We start from the raw sequence: 14,863 nt of genomic DNA on the forward strand, positions 1-14,863 counted from the left end.
TTAAAAAAAAAAAAAAAAAAAAAACTGGTGCCCCAAAAAAAAAAAAAAAATCTTAAGCATTCATCGCCAGAAAAAAGAAACCACACGAAGATATATCCATCCAAAAAAGAAAATAAAAATAGAAGAAATGATCTGTAATAAGAAATAATTTCATTTCATCTAAGAAATAAAGCCCTAAATCAGATCGAAACTAAGTAAGGGTTAGTGAGAACGAGAACCAATTCCAAAGGCCGATCTTGAAGGGATCGGACTTGCGGAAGGAGAAATTCGAGAGAGTTTCGATCCGCCATTGGGCCAGCCGGGGCGTAGTTTCGACTCTGAACACAGACTCGCTCATCCCTGATGATGATGCAGCCGCTGCAATGGCAGCCATCACTTAATTAATGCCGTACGAATTCCACAGAAGCTCTCCGCTCATATCCCTCCTCTCTTCCTCCTAACAAAAAATCATCGTCGATAAGGAAACAGGAGCAATCAAAATCCACAGATTTGCTCTCACTTTCCAAGTCCCCAGAGTATTGCGATAGAGGTTTCCTGTTCTTCCGTTAGAAGTCCGGCACGCGACCTGTTGGGAATTTCTACAATGCCAATAACCAAGAGATTGCTCCAAAAAAGGGATTTTTTTTATATCGCGGAAACTGAGAGGGAGAGAAAGTGCCAAGCTTGGCGTCGACTCCACTCCATGTGAGTTGCAGACAAGAAAGGAAAGATGAAAACGAGGTTGATAACTCAATCAACGCCGTCCATCAGAGGCTTAACGGCGCCGTTGGACTGAAACAATTACCTATCATTAATGGAGTATTTGGAAATAAATATAGGATTAATAATTTACTATGTAAGCCAAAGTTTAAAATTTTGGTTAGGGCTGCAAACGAACCGAGCCGAGCCGAGTATGTGAGTGTTCATGTTTGTGTTTGTTTAACATTAGCTTGTTCATGTTTGGTTCGTGTTTGATTCGAGCTTTATTATTTGTGTTCATGTTTGGTTCGTTTAATTTAAGGGTGTTCATGTTTGGTTCATGTTCGTTTGTTTAGTGCTTATCGAGCTTTAAACGAGCTATGTTCGTGAACATATCTCGCAAACAATTTATTGAACAAGCAAACATTAAATTTGTTCATGAACATTCTAAACAAACAATCTAACAAACATGGACAAATATGAAATATTTCTTGTTCATGAAATGAAATTTCTAAAATAAAAGCAGTTGTATATTTAAAATGAAAATATGATTAATTTATATGAACATATGTTATAATATTTTATTACTTTAAAATTTATTAATAAAAAATAATTATATTATATTATGGTATAATTAAAGTTTTTATATTTAATCGAACTCGAATCGAGCTTTTTATCGAGCTTGTTCATGAACATCAACTGATGTTGTTCGCGAACACATACGAGCTGAACACATTAGTGTTCAAGCTTGTTTATTTAAGAATCGAGTATTTAAAATATTGTTCTAGTTTGTTTGTTAGTTAATTAAACGATCACGAACGAGCTTTAATCGAACCGAACAACGAGTAGTTCGTCGAACGTTTGGTTCGCTTGCAGCCCTAAACATCATTACCATTCAGATGAACAACCACATCATGAGATAGGGCTACATACCCAACAGGCAAAATTGCCTCACATACAGGAGGAACACTATTATGTAAATTAACCTCAGGAACAGTAAAATTCCTCTCATAAACAACCTTAGGCAGCTCAGGTAAAACTTCTACATAAACCGTAGGAGGAATGGGATTAATAGCTAAATTGGGATGTAAAATCAAATAACCAGCATTAGAATGACCCAGCCTCACATACAGGAGGAACACTAACATGTAAATTAACCTCAGGAACAGTAAAATTCCTCTCATAAACAACCTTAGGCAGCTCAGGTAAAACTTCTACATAAACCGTAGGAGGAATGGGATTAATAGCTAAATTGGGATGTAAAATCAAATAACCAGCATTAGAATGACCCAAAGCTTTGCAATGAGAACAATAAAAAGGAAAATCTTCAATTTCCACCTGCTGAATATAACCCATCTTCTTAGACCAAGCCATACTTTGTCCAGAAACCGCTTAGTAATATCCAACTCCACAAGAATGAGGGCGACTGAAGGTCTAGTCGCAATAGTAGTAGCACTATCGGTACACAAGGGACGACCAAACAAAAATCCAAGACCGTGAAGCACACGAGGGGAGAAAAGGTGCGGATGCAAATTTGGGAAAGAAATCAGATTGGGATGACAGGAGATTCAACATTGATGTCAAATTGGGGTGACCACTCGAACAACTTCATATAGTAATTGTTAACGAAGTAAGAACGATGAGAAAAAACCCTACAGTAGTCTAGGTCGTACATCAGTTTAGTCAAAATATTCTTAGAGTTAAGCACAATAACAGAAAAAACTCCATTTAACTTAAGCTAGAAAAAAAAAAGTTACAACTAGAATCAAGTGTCGGACGACGACCAGTAAATTTCCCAACCAACGCAAACTCAAACGGAGCAGTCGGGCCAACATCTCGTCATCAGAAATCCTAACATAAGGAAGACCATTGCGAGAGGTGATTTTGAAATTCAAGAGGGGAAAAAGATCCATACAAAACCTCCCGGAAAGAACGCGATTTGGTCTTACCGTCCAGAAAATCTGGGTCAATGAGCTGATTAACAACCATTACCACCAGGATAATGAACAAGGGAGAGAAAACGAAAGAAAAACGAGAAAAATTATGAAGAGAATACCCACAGGGCCACAGAGAGAAGAGGAAGACGGAGGAAAACCCTAGCCATCAAGGAAAACCCACTTTTGCTTAACCTTTCAAAAAACTAATGTGACATGTCATATGAGGATTATAGATATTTCTCAATAGATTATTAGATTATTTATTTTAGGTTATTGTATTAAATTTATATATTTTAAAAATTACATATAACATTGGGAGAGTGGATTCAAATTTGACTTATTAATGAGCTTGTTTGTCAAACTTATTTAGCCATGAGATCTCAAGCTCAAATTAGAGATCGTCTAAGCTCATGTTTAAATATGATAATACTAATTGAATTCTAATTATTTATTAAAAAGGTTGATAAAAAAATTCGAAAGAAATTTAAAAAAAAAGTGTATTTTTTTTAAATTTTTAGGTAATTATTACTCAAACTCATAGATATATGAGATAGAACTCAAAATCTTTTATTTGATAGTCAAAACTTTTAACTAAAAAATCAAAATTAGATAAGTAAATAGATCATTTTTAACTTTGATATGAGCAAATAAATTAATAAAGAGATTTTTACATACATAACAACTCAAATTATAAAAAATACATATCCAACATCCAAACTATCATATTTACTTACGGTGAAAAAAAAAAAAAATCAAAATCATACTTCATTCATGAAATGGAAAACATGACAAGCAAACCTTGCCAATCGATCTTCGAGCACGAAGAAGAAGATGCAAGGCCAAGGGAAGATGCGACGTGTGCGAAACCTTCAAACACGATAGAGAAGGCAAGGGTTTAGACGGCGAGGACACTCTCTCACGGCCGAAGGGAAGATGACGTGTGATGGAGAAGGCAAGGGTTTCGATAACAAGGACACTCTCTCCGTCTCTCATGACCAAAGGGAAGATGATGCAAGGATAGGGCTTTTTCAGCAGGGCTTAAACGGCATTAGAGAATAGATGAAAACTGGAATTTTAAGTGGTCTATAAGTAAATAAGATGATTTGGATATTGGATATATATTTTTTATAATTTCAGATGTTATGTACGTAAAAATCCCATAAATAAATTAATGAATAAAGTATTATTCTGTTCCACGCAATTAAGTTAATTGACAGCCTAATTGATGACGTCATTGCCTATAGCCGACGGGCAAGGACGAAATGGGTGACGCTCCAACACCTTTTTTTTTTCGGAAAATTTTCAGATAACACCTCAAAAGAAGCTCTTTTACAGCTACGGAACTTTAAAATGTGGAGCCGAACAACGTCAATAATTTTTAATATGTTCGTAAGTCAATGCAGAAGCTGTAATACGGGAAACTTCCAAATTGGAAGTTAGCGAGCTGGACCACTAAAAGAATCCCTCGATTTGGTTCGACTAGGAATGACAAAATTAGTCAATGGGTTGAATTCAATTCTAACCTGAATTGATATGGGTCCAAATGGGTTGATCCTAAATTCATCTAGCTTTGCAAACGGGTTATGAAGTCCAACCCTAACCCAACCTGTGTAGGTTACCGGGTTGATCAGACCCGACCTGCAAACCTGATTTTGCGTGCGGAGAGCGGCGCAGGTTCAGACACTTGAGGGCTACTAGCTGAGTCGGTGGCACTGTGTGGTCAGGGATGGAGTGCTGGCATGCTGCGGAGGACAGGATCACAAGTTTAGGATCAAGAGTCCTGACGCGGTGCGTTATGTCTAATCCGTGTTCAACATGATGTCCATCTTCAAATTTCATCTCACAAAGAGCAAGAGGCATGAGCAATTGCGAGGTCGACGCTCAATGGCAAGTGATGGATGGACGCGTAGGGATACTGAAATAGGAGAGACGCAAGTAGATACAATAATATGAAGGGCGGGTTCGCAGGTCCAGGATCGAGAGTCCATAGATTGGTCTGGGATCAAGCGCTGGATGCAACGCTGTGGAGGGCAGGTTCGCGTAATATAGGGTATATTCACGTGCATATGGATCATTTCATGTTAATTTTGGGTTTCTGAGTCAATCGAAATACGACATTGTTTTATGAATGGGTCGGAATCTCGAACCCAAACCTAACCCATATAGCAAATGGGTTGACTCAAACTTGGAATTTTCTAGGTCGAGTCCAAGTCGGGTTTTGGGTCGAGTCAAGTTTTGACACCCCTATGTTCATTGTAATCTAATAAAAATAAGTTTTATATTTTATGATTTTAATAACTATTAGTTATGTTTAGATAAGCAAGGTTGTGAAATCTGAACCGGATAACAAAGTAACAAACCATGAGAAAGAGAGGTTTAAGATTCGACCGATCGAATCGGGGTTGAACCGGATGACATAATAAATACTAATTTTATTAAAAAAAATAAAATTATCATAATAATAATGCCATTATTATAAATTATGTGACCGAAATTTAAACTTAACACATAATAAAAAAAAAGAAAAAAAAATATAAAAAATAATTAAAAGAGCTCTTTTTAAAAATGAATTTGAAAAACAACTAAGCTAATATCATAATGAATGTAGTTCTCATAAAAATTAATCACAGTCATGCACTACAACTTACAAAGATGAATGTGCAAAAATAAATGACATGATGACAACATGAGGTATAAGACAAAGTCAGTCAAAATTTCAATCAGAATGCTTCTTACACTAGTTGTGGATGCTACTTACACTACTGGTGACAGAAGACTTGCCCTTCTCATAATTGGATGCAAAAATAATCTTCTTTATGCTCTATATTTCAAGAAGACTATGGTTTCGTTCACGATGATCTTTTTACTGTATCTTAAAGTAGCTTTATAGTATAAAAATTAAAAATTTTATATTAAAAAGCTGTTTTAAGAAGCAACAAAAAAGTCATCCCAAACGAAACCTATGTTTAAATATCATGGTTACGTTGATACTAATTAGTATGAAAAGCACTGGTTGAAGGATAGTTGTTGCTCTTGGTACTATTAAGACGAAGTATGATGTTGTGACAAAAGCAAGCAAGGCAGAATTGCATCAAACATATTAATGCACAGAGAGCGAGAATCGAATTTTAGAGGGAGATTTTGCGTCAACTGAGTACACCCCTCAAATCGCTGCTTATAAAATTTGGGTTGAGGCTTATGCGTCACATAATTGGCTACATAAATAGTCATACGAAGAATAAGAGAAAAAATGCATCTTGATTAAAATATTCAAAGTGATGAAGTCGTCCATCGAGCTCTTAAATTTCTGTAAGAAGGAAGCCACTCCCTTGAGTAGAAGTCGTAATACTATTCAAACATGTAATGCATTTTGAGCCCAAATGTACACAATGTAATCATTTTAAGAAAAAAAAAAATACAACAATACAAGTTTTTTTTTTTTTTTTTTTTTAAACTGAAAATTCAAATGTTAGAGAATCTTTCCAAATGAATGAAGCTAAGACTTTCAACTTAGGGTTCCGATCAAAAACTTGTTAAGTTGTTCTAATGAAATAAAAACAGAATTGCAGCTTTGATTTGAAAATCAAAGCAGAAATTTTGATTAAGGGTCATATGTCTAGTGTAAATAATTTTTTATTGAATTTGTCCAAAGCACTAGGATATAATCTGTCAAAGGAAATATGGCTTTGGTATTAGTGAGAATAGCTTCATAGAAAAATGAATGAACATCATACCACCGCGATCAAGCGGCGATGACATTGGGTTAAAAAAAAAAAACTTATATGTGCCGGCAGTGGCGACGAAACTGCACACACGAACTATAGCAGTACTACACACTTTATCGACGAGTTCGTCAATCAACCGCGCTCATGGGGAGACGAACGATGGAACAAAGACCTCTCTCAAACGCAATAAATTAGTTATGGCGGCTTGTTCTTACATCTTTAGGTTTTTTCTTATGTTTGTTTGCTCGTCGTTTGATTTACAATCAAAGGCTTAAATCCTCCATTTTTTTAATCGGCGCCGGTTCTATGGTTCGCCGGTCCGACCAACCGAGCACCTGATTTTTATCTGGTTCGCTTCAAAACTGATTCCATGTGTTAACGGAACAGACCGACCAATCGGTTCACTGTTCAACCGGCCGGTCCGATCTGATTTTCTAAACCTTATGAATAACTATATAAGCAATATATTAATTTGATAACTTTACATACCGATGCTCAACTTGGTTGGTGGACGAGTACGATTTCCAACCTCAATTTATTCAAAAAAAAAAAAAACATGCTCAATTCCTCTCAAGCAGCAACGTCTCTTGAGTGAGGCCCAATCAAGTGGGTGCTATAAGGTTTCTGGGGTGGGTGCCTCTTCTAGGTCAGTCAAGAATTAGTCATGTCGCCAAACACCTATTCGGGGTTGGCAGCTGGTGGATGCCAGTGCCAAACAAGAAAAATATAAGTTTTAATATATTGAAAATTTTAAATAATGAATCTTGTTCTTTTTAAAATATAATCTTTTTGAACAATCTTATAATTTAAAATTTATATTATCTAAAATATAACAGCATATTTCACAATTTAAAATTTTTAAAATATTAAATTTTAAAATAACTGCGCATCCGAGGAATCGAACCCCGGTCAGTACCGTGGGAGGGTACTATGATACCACTACACCAGATGCGCCGACTTGCTCGGGAGATGAAGAAGAGGTAATAAATATTAAATCATTTAATAACTATTTCTGATGACGTAAATATGCAACAAAAAATAAAATAATTCTATGAAGAAAAAAAGAAGACATCCACATTAAATAACTTAAATTGGTTTGGATTCAATATAATCAAAGTAAGATAAATTATATTCCTACCTTTTTATTTTATAATTATAATTCATTGAGAGATTCAAGTTTAAAAAAGTTATTTTGAAATTAAGAGAATTTTACCTTAATTAAGGGCTTTAAAATCTAGAAACAAGCTTATGATGTGATTTATTTTATTCTTTTTTTAAAGAGTCTTTTCACTTTTTAAGAGATTCCTTTATGATCATATTTCTCAATGTGTCAATCCCTCACCATTAAGAACTTTTATTTTATCCGGTGAACGTACGCTCCTCTACGTTCGGTTTTAGACCAAAACAGCGCAATACCGAGTTTTTTGAAAAAACGCGGTACAACTCGGTACTTGGTATTGCGCTGTTTTGGTCTAAAATCGAACGTAGAGGAGCGTACATTCACTGGATGTAATAAAATGACCAATGTTCAAAAACACTCTCAATTAAAGATATCATTATGTTTCAGAATGATCATTCAAGTTTAAGTATATTGTGGGGAGAAAGGATTGGAATGTAGTAAGTTCTTATAATTTTGTTATCTTAAATCAATTTTGTGAATCTAGTATTTCGAGGATCGAGATGTTACATTGTTTGGGGAGTTTGATTAGTCTTTAAGGTTGAACATTTGACTCATGAAAGTACTCGAAGGTGACAATTATGATTATTATCTACGTGATAGAGGATATTTGAATAATTCTATAAAGTGCCTCGAATTATAAATCATTATTTGGTCTAAGCTCTAAATTGGAGCACAATTTAGGCTTCGTTTGAGACGGTTTTCTTATTGTTTCTTAAAGCAGCTTTCTAATATTGAAAGAAGCAGTAAGAAAGCCATCCCAAATGAAGCCTTAATTGAAGGGTCATGAGAACAAATATTTGATATTTGGTTTTATATGATTTGATTTATAAGAGTAAGTGGGGCTCAATATTTTTGAAATGGGTTGGGCCTAGACTTTGAGGGAAGGTCTCTAATTTGCTTTAAGGATTGATGGGACTTATGGATCTTTTGCTTGGCATGAACATTCATAAGAAGGGTTCTTGATTTTGCTATCTTTTTATTTCATAGAGATGAGCTAAGATCCATAATTGGTATGTTTGATCTAAACTCAACTTAAAAGATTTAGAATTCAATGGCTACATCTTTTTCTTTACTAGAGAAGCCTCATGAGCCCCATTTTTGTTTATTCAATATGAATTTTGCCCGATAATTTATGAATTATATTATGAGATTTGATTTTATAAGGCTTGATGTTGAGCTTTGCGCGAGCTTGACTTTAGGTTGTGCTCATGAGTTCAAAAGTACATTTATAAATTACATTTTTTTTATTAAATCAACTATATGATTAGTATTTATATACTTTGAATATCTATCAGTTAGAACTTACTGCTTGGGATGTCAAAAAATGGTTGCAGGTCGGCTCCGGGTCGAACCCGATAGTGACCCACTTCTATTCGATGCGACCCAAATATGACCCATTTTTACAAACATGTCACACAGTCAGACCCGCATCAGGTATGGACCAACCTGATACAACCCGCCTCACGCGGTTTCGACGGCAATGACTGGTTGCGGGACGACCAGATTTATTCTGCCATTAGCTTGATGACAACGTCAGACAACGGTGAGCAACGAGGGCGTGCGAGGGTAGCGAACATACCCGACGGTGGTCATAGAGGGGAGGCTTGAGCTACTTGACGTGACAACGAGGGTAGCAGACTATGGGTGTGCGAGGGTAGCGGTCAGTGACGGCGAAAGGACCGGGCTCTGTAGTTTGAGCCACTTGATGCAAAGGCGGCTCAACGGCGGCAATGGCCGATGATAGACACGACTGTGACGGACGTGACTGCGATAGATGTGATTGAGCCGGGTGGTGTGATGAATGACGTAACGGATGACTCTACTAAGTGGGAAACTGTCGGTCTGGGTCAAACCGGTTTGATTTCGGATTTTCAGGTAAACCCGACTCGGTTTTACAAAAGGGTCGAAATTCCTAACCCGAACCCAAAATTTTTGGATCGGATTCGAGTTAGATTTTCGGGTCATTTTAAATTTTGACACCCCTACTTATAACCCTACCCTATAGACAGTGGCCCATAAAATTTTGGGAATGCAAAATAAATTTTTATTGTAGGAGGCCTCTGTATGTCGTTATATATATTTATTATTAAATATTTAGTTAGGAATCATAATTGGCTTATTAGTCCCTGATTAATTATATAATGCCTTACACAAATAAATTTATCAAAACCGCTATGTTTTGGCCAATATAAGGCCTTCCAGATATCCCAAACAGAAATGCAAATTTTTATAATTTTTACAATAATAGTAATGCAATTTCATAAATTAAAACCGAGAATTTTTCATTTTAACTAGAAGAGATTTGTAATACTAAAAATAAAAATTATGTGATTTGTAAATAAATTTTTTTTCCTTCCCGCATATAATATGTAAATAGAATGAGTACGTCAATTATAAAATTGTTAGCTGTTAGCCATTATTATCTATTAAATTAATGCAAAGTGGTCAAGTTAAAGTTTGTGGCAGAAGCATCAATTTCATTAAATAAAAATTAATTATTTACTAATTTTTAATCATTCTTGAGTAGTCCTTTCTCTCTCAAGTTAATATTTTTATATAATAGAGTAGTCCTTTCTCTCTCTTAGTTGAATATTCATTCTCATTTCATTTTAATTCTCCAAACTTAAAATTAAATGTTTAATTATTTTTGAATTCATTAGAACTAATTAATGAAAAATATAATTAATAGTGTATACCCAAATCACCCGTGCATCGCTCGATCAATCAATCCAGTTGAATAAAAGATGTTGATCTTACGGGTCAATCAAATTGGACCAATTCAATAAGTGATTACATGGAGGCTATCTTATGTCTGGAAAGCATGGATGCATATTTCGGTTTCGTTCGGGATGACTTTGTTACAGTTTTTTAATATAAAAATTTTAGTTTTTAAACGAAAAAGTTGTTTTAAGAAGCAGTAAAAAAGCCGTTCAAAACGAAGCTTTCAAGGGACAAACGAAAAGAAAATAATAAAAAAATAGAACAAAAATTATTTTGAACTTATTTAATTGATTAAAAAAATTCAGTGAAAAATATAATTTGTTTATTTGATTGATTAAATTTTAAGTTTTTAGTTTTTGTGAGAAAAAAGATATGCATCGCCTATTAATTATATAAAATAAAACACTAAAATAAGAAATTATGAAATAAAATACATTTGGTTTCCCTCTAATTCCTTCAAACCAAACACATGCAATATAACTATATAAGCATTAAAAAAAAGGCATTTCATATTCAAAGGCAACTGCTTTAAAATTTAATGAATATAAATTCTCTTCATCTGAGGAAATAAAAAATAAAAACCAATCAATGTTAAAAATTCATCTAACAAAAGAATAATATCTTAATTAAAATTTAATCAGAATGAATTTAAAAATTCTTAAATTAATGTCAGGACAACTGTAATATAAAAATTGATTAAAGTTAATTATTTATATATTTTATTTACATCAAAATAAGTTTAAAATTTAAAATTCTATTATAATCAAAATTTGACGAGAATATTAGGCCTCTATTTTGTTTCATAGCTCTGTTTTGTATTTTATTTTATTTTGCTTCACAGTTAAGTTTATATATATATATATATATATATCTTTCTCATTCAGTGCTGCAACGATAAAAGGGAAGAAGATATCATCGTACATCACCTCATTTGCCTGAATTTCAGTAGAATATACAGATCTCTTCTGTCAATGAGGAAATTTCCCTATTTTGCTTGCAAATGCTCCCTATAAAGCTTTGGTAAGGTCATAGTATGTCAAGTAGGGATGTCAATTCGGGTCAACAGATTGGGTTTGGGCCCAACACGAGTTCACTAGAGCATAAATAGGTTGACCTCCGAATCTGACCCGGTTTTACAAATGGGTTGGAATTTTCAACCCAAACCTGACCCGTGTGGGTTACGGGTTGACCCGACCTGATCTGTGAACCCGTGAAGAATGTTAGGGGTGTCAATTTCGGGATACGGGTCGGGTTCGGGTCGACCCGACCCATTTTTTGCAAATAGGTCTATTTTCTGGATCCGAACCCGACCCATTTCGGGTTCGGGTCCGCGGACAGGAAACTGATGCGGAATTGGCCGGCTGCAGCAGGGGGCCGACGAAACTGGCCGTGCGATGCGGAACTGACGCCTGATGCTGGACGCAGGGCGCGCGCGAGAGCAACGCGGGGAACACGCAAGGTGGCGGCCGCGCCGGTCGAGCTCGAGGGCTCGACTCGGGGCCTTCGCGAGGGCTCGACCAGTTCTCGACCAATTTAATTTAATAGCTCTAATATTAAAAAAAAAAAGTTTTACAGAAACATGTCAAACGCAATAACATGCTGTAAATAAAATGACAGGAAACATTTTAGCCCATTGGTCCTCTAATTAAGAGGAATAAGACAAATGCCTATCTCACGAACAATTATTACGTCCTCCGACTGGACGTAGAGGAACGTTCGGTCGGAGGCAAATTCCCGCCAAAAAACGAGTTGTACCGAGCAAATATCGAGCAATACCAAACAATAACGAAGAATACCATCATTTGAAGACCCAATACCGAGTTATACCGGGCTTTACCGAGCAAATACCGAGTTATACCAAAGTTGTACCGAGTTTTTCCCAAAAAAACTCGGTACAACTCGGTATTTCTCGGTACAACTCGGTATAACTCGGTTTTGGTCTTCATAGAACGATATTCTTCATTATTATCAAATAATACCTAGTTGTACCAAGCAAATACCTAGTTTTTGGACGAGAAATTACCTGCGACCGGACGTTCCTCTACGTCCTTGCACCGAACGTAATAAAAGTTCCTATCTCACATGGATTAGAATTAATACATTTCTCGCATGGTTAGGCTATTATTTTGCCCCAACTATTCGTTAAAGAAAGCTGTGTGATCATGAAAGTATCTCAGCGCCGCCAAAGCACAGACAACCATAAACAACTGCAGTGGATATTCTTGCCTTATTCAAATAGCAAACTAATATAGTACTTCTAATTATAAAGACCACAGATTTTAAAAGTTGATGAATGCTCATTTTGGGATGGCTTTCTTACTGCTTCTTAAAGCAATTTTTTAGTATAAAAATTTTAACTTTCGTACTAAAAAGTTGATTTAAGAAGCAATAAGAAAGTTGTTCCAAACGAAACCGAAATTCCAAAATTTCAGAATCTTGTCGGAACCCATTTGCGTCACTGCAATAAATTCATTAACTTTTTTTTTTAAGCAGCTTCCAAATTTTTTATTACCAAATGATTTAATTGTCCACTCTATCCATACAAGTTTGGTTCTTCATACCAAATTAGTTGATTTCATAAAACAATGCACTTAAGAACCACCATCCCAAAACGGATAGAATAGGGTTTATTTATCATGAGATAGGCATATTTTAAACCATAAAGTTTGGCAACAATACTTGCGAGTCAATAACAAATGCCAACATCAAAGGCAAGGAATTATGAAAATGAGTATATGCAAGTAAGCTACCTACATCATGTTTTCATAAGCCAGTTCATCTAAAGAAATAAAAAAATAAAACCATCAATGTTAAAAATTCATCCAACAAAAAGATAATATCTTAATTAAAATTTAATCATAATGAATTTAAAAATTCTTAAATTTATTTCAGGATAACTGTAATATAAAAATTGATTAAAATTAATTAATTATATATTTTATTTACATCAAAATAAGTTTAAAATTTAAAATTCTATTATAATCAAAATTTGACAAGAAAATTAGGCTCCCTAATCCCTGTAAAGGATTAGGAAGGTCATGGCATGTCAGGTGAGTTCTAGAGCTGAATAATAGCGACAGCCGCAAATCAGTTTGAATGTTTAACATAAACAATGCAACTCATCTCAGTCTCTTGGTTAGGAAAATTTTTTCAGTGGGAACATCAATCGACATCCGGAGACTAATCAGAACGTGTTACATCACTTTCTTATTCGGTGCCAGTGCGAGACGCGTTCTATTTGGTCTTCGGATCATCCGGTATTAGCACATAATAATTTCTCCTTAGTTAGGATATCTAACTACTAAGGTCATCTGCTAATCGAAAAACATATTTTCTGCTACAAAATATAATGAATTAACTCATGTTCAACCAAACTCTATTTCTTAACATAAAAAAGAGCATTATGTATAAATTCTCTCTCAACTAATTTTTTTTTTAAACGAGTCGCTGATTGGTGTCGCACTGTTCACTTTGAGATATTGTTGCATGATTTAGAGTTCGGTTGGAGTTGTCGGTGAACTGCATACGTGCGTAAAGCACACGGTTGGAGATGACCCAACTAAGAGATATTGGATTTAATGCTTGTTTATATGATATATGTGCCAATTCAATTTAATATTACAGAAACATGTCAGACATGCAATGACATGCTGTAAGTAAAAACACAGGAAACATTTTAGCCCATCGGCCCTCTCATTAAGAGGGATAAGACAAATGCCTATTTCCCAAGGACTTGAATTACTATACTTTAAGCATGAAGTAAAAAAATTATTCTGTGTGAAGATCAGATGACATCTGATGTGATATGTTCTGATTGATCTATGAATTATTTGGTGTCCGCGCAGATTATTTTCTCCATGAACAATCATCCCAAACCTAATAGACTAGGGTTATCATCATGAGATAGACATATTTTAAACCAAAAAGTTTGGCAACAATACTTGCCAGTGAATAACAAATGCCAACATCTATAAACTTCAAAGGGAAGGAAATATGAAAATGGGCATGCAAGTAAGCTAACTACATCATATTTTCATAACCCAATTCAATGGATTTACGCAGCTCCAAATGATATTTTGGTTGGGATTTTTAATTTCCAACCAAAAGGTTTAAGTTCGACATGAATTTATCTTAATTGATCTAAATATTTTCAAAAAAAGTTAAAAAGATTCTATAGCTATGTATGTTTGAAGGTTAAGACTTGAGCTTCATTTGGGACGGCTTTATTGATGCTTATTAAAGCAATTTTTTAATTCAAATATTTAAATTTTTATACTAGAAAGCTGCTTCAAGAAGCAATAAGAAAATTATCTCAAACGAAACCTTAGGCTTGTTTTAGGATAGTTTTCTTATTATTTTATAAAGCAACTTTCTAGCAAAATATTTGTTAAACTAAAAATTTTTATATTAAACAGTTGCATGAGAAAGCAATAAAAAAATCATCCCACCAAAATGAAATCTTAGGCTTCACTTAGAACAACTTTCTTACTGTTTTTTCAAGCAATTTTTTAGTACAAAAATTTTAAGATTATAAAATTTTTGTACTAAAAAAATAAAAAAACTATCCTAAATGAAGACTTAGCATAAAATATGATCAAAAATATTGTTTTGGTATAAAGATA

General features: G+C 34.6%; 1 non-coding gene across 1 annotated transcript; it reads right to left on the reverse strand.

Annotated features, from left to right (window-relative positions):
• Positions 1 to 7,223: 7,223 nt before the first annotated feature.
• On the reverse strand, positions 7,224 to 7,294 carry TRNAG-CCC. The gene has a single exon. It is a non-coding gene; the product is annotated as a tRNA-Gly (tRNA).
• Between the last annotated feature and the right edge of the window lie 7,569 nt (positions 7,295 to 14,863).

This window comes from Dendrobium catenatum, unplaced genomic scaffold (genome assembly GCF_001605985.2).
Source record: "Dendrobium catenatum unplaced genomic scaffold, ASM160598v2 fragScaff_scaffold_1284, whole genome shotgun sequence".
Taxonomy (NCBI): Eukaryota; Viridiplantae; Streptophyta; class Magnoliopsida; order Asparagales; family Orchidaceae; genus Dendrobium; species Dendrobium catenatum.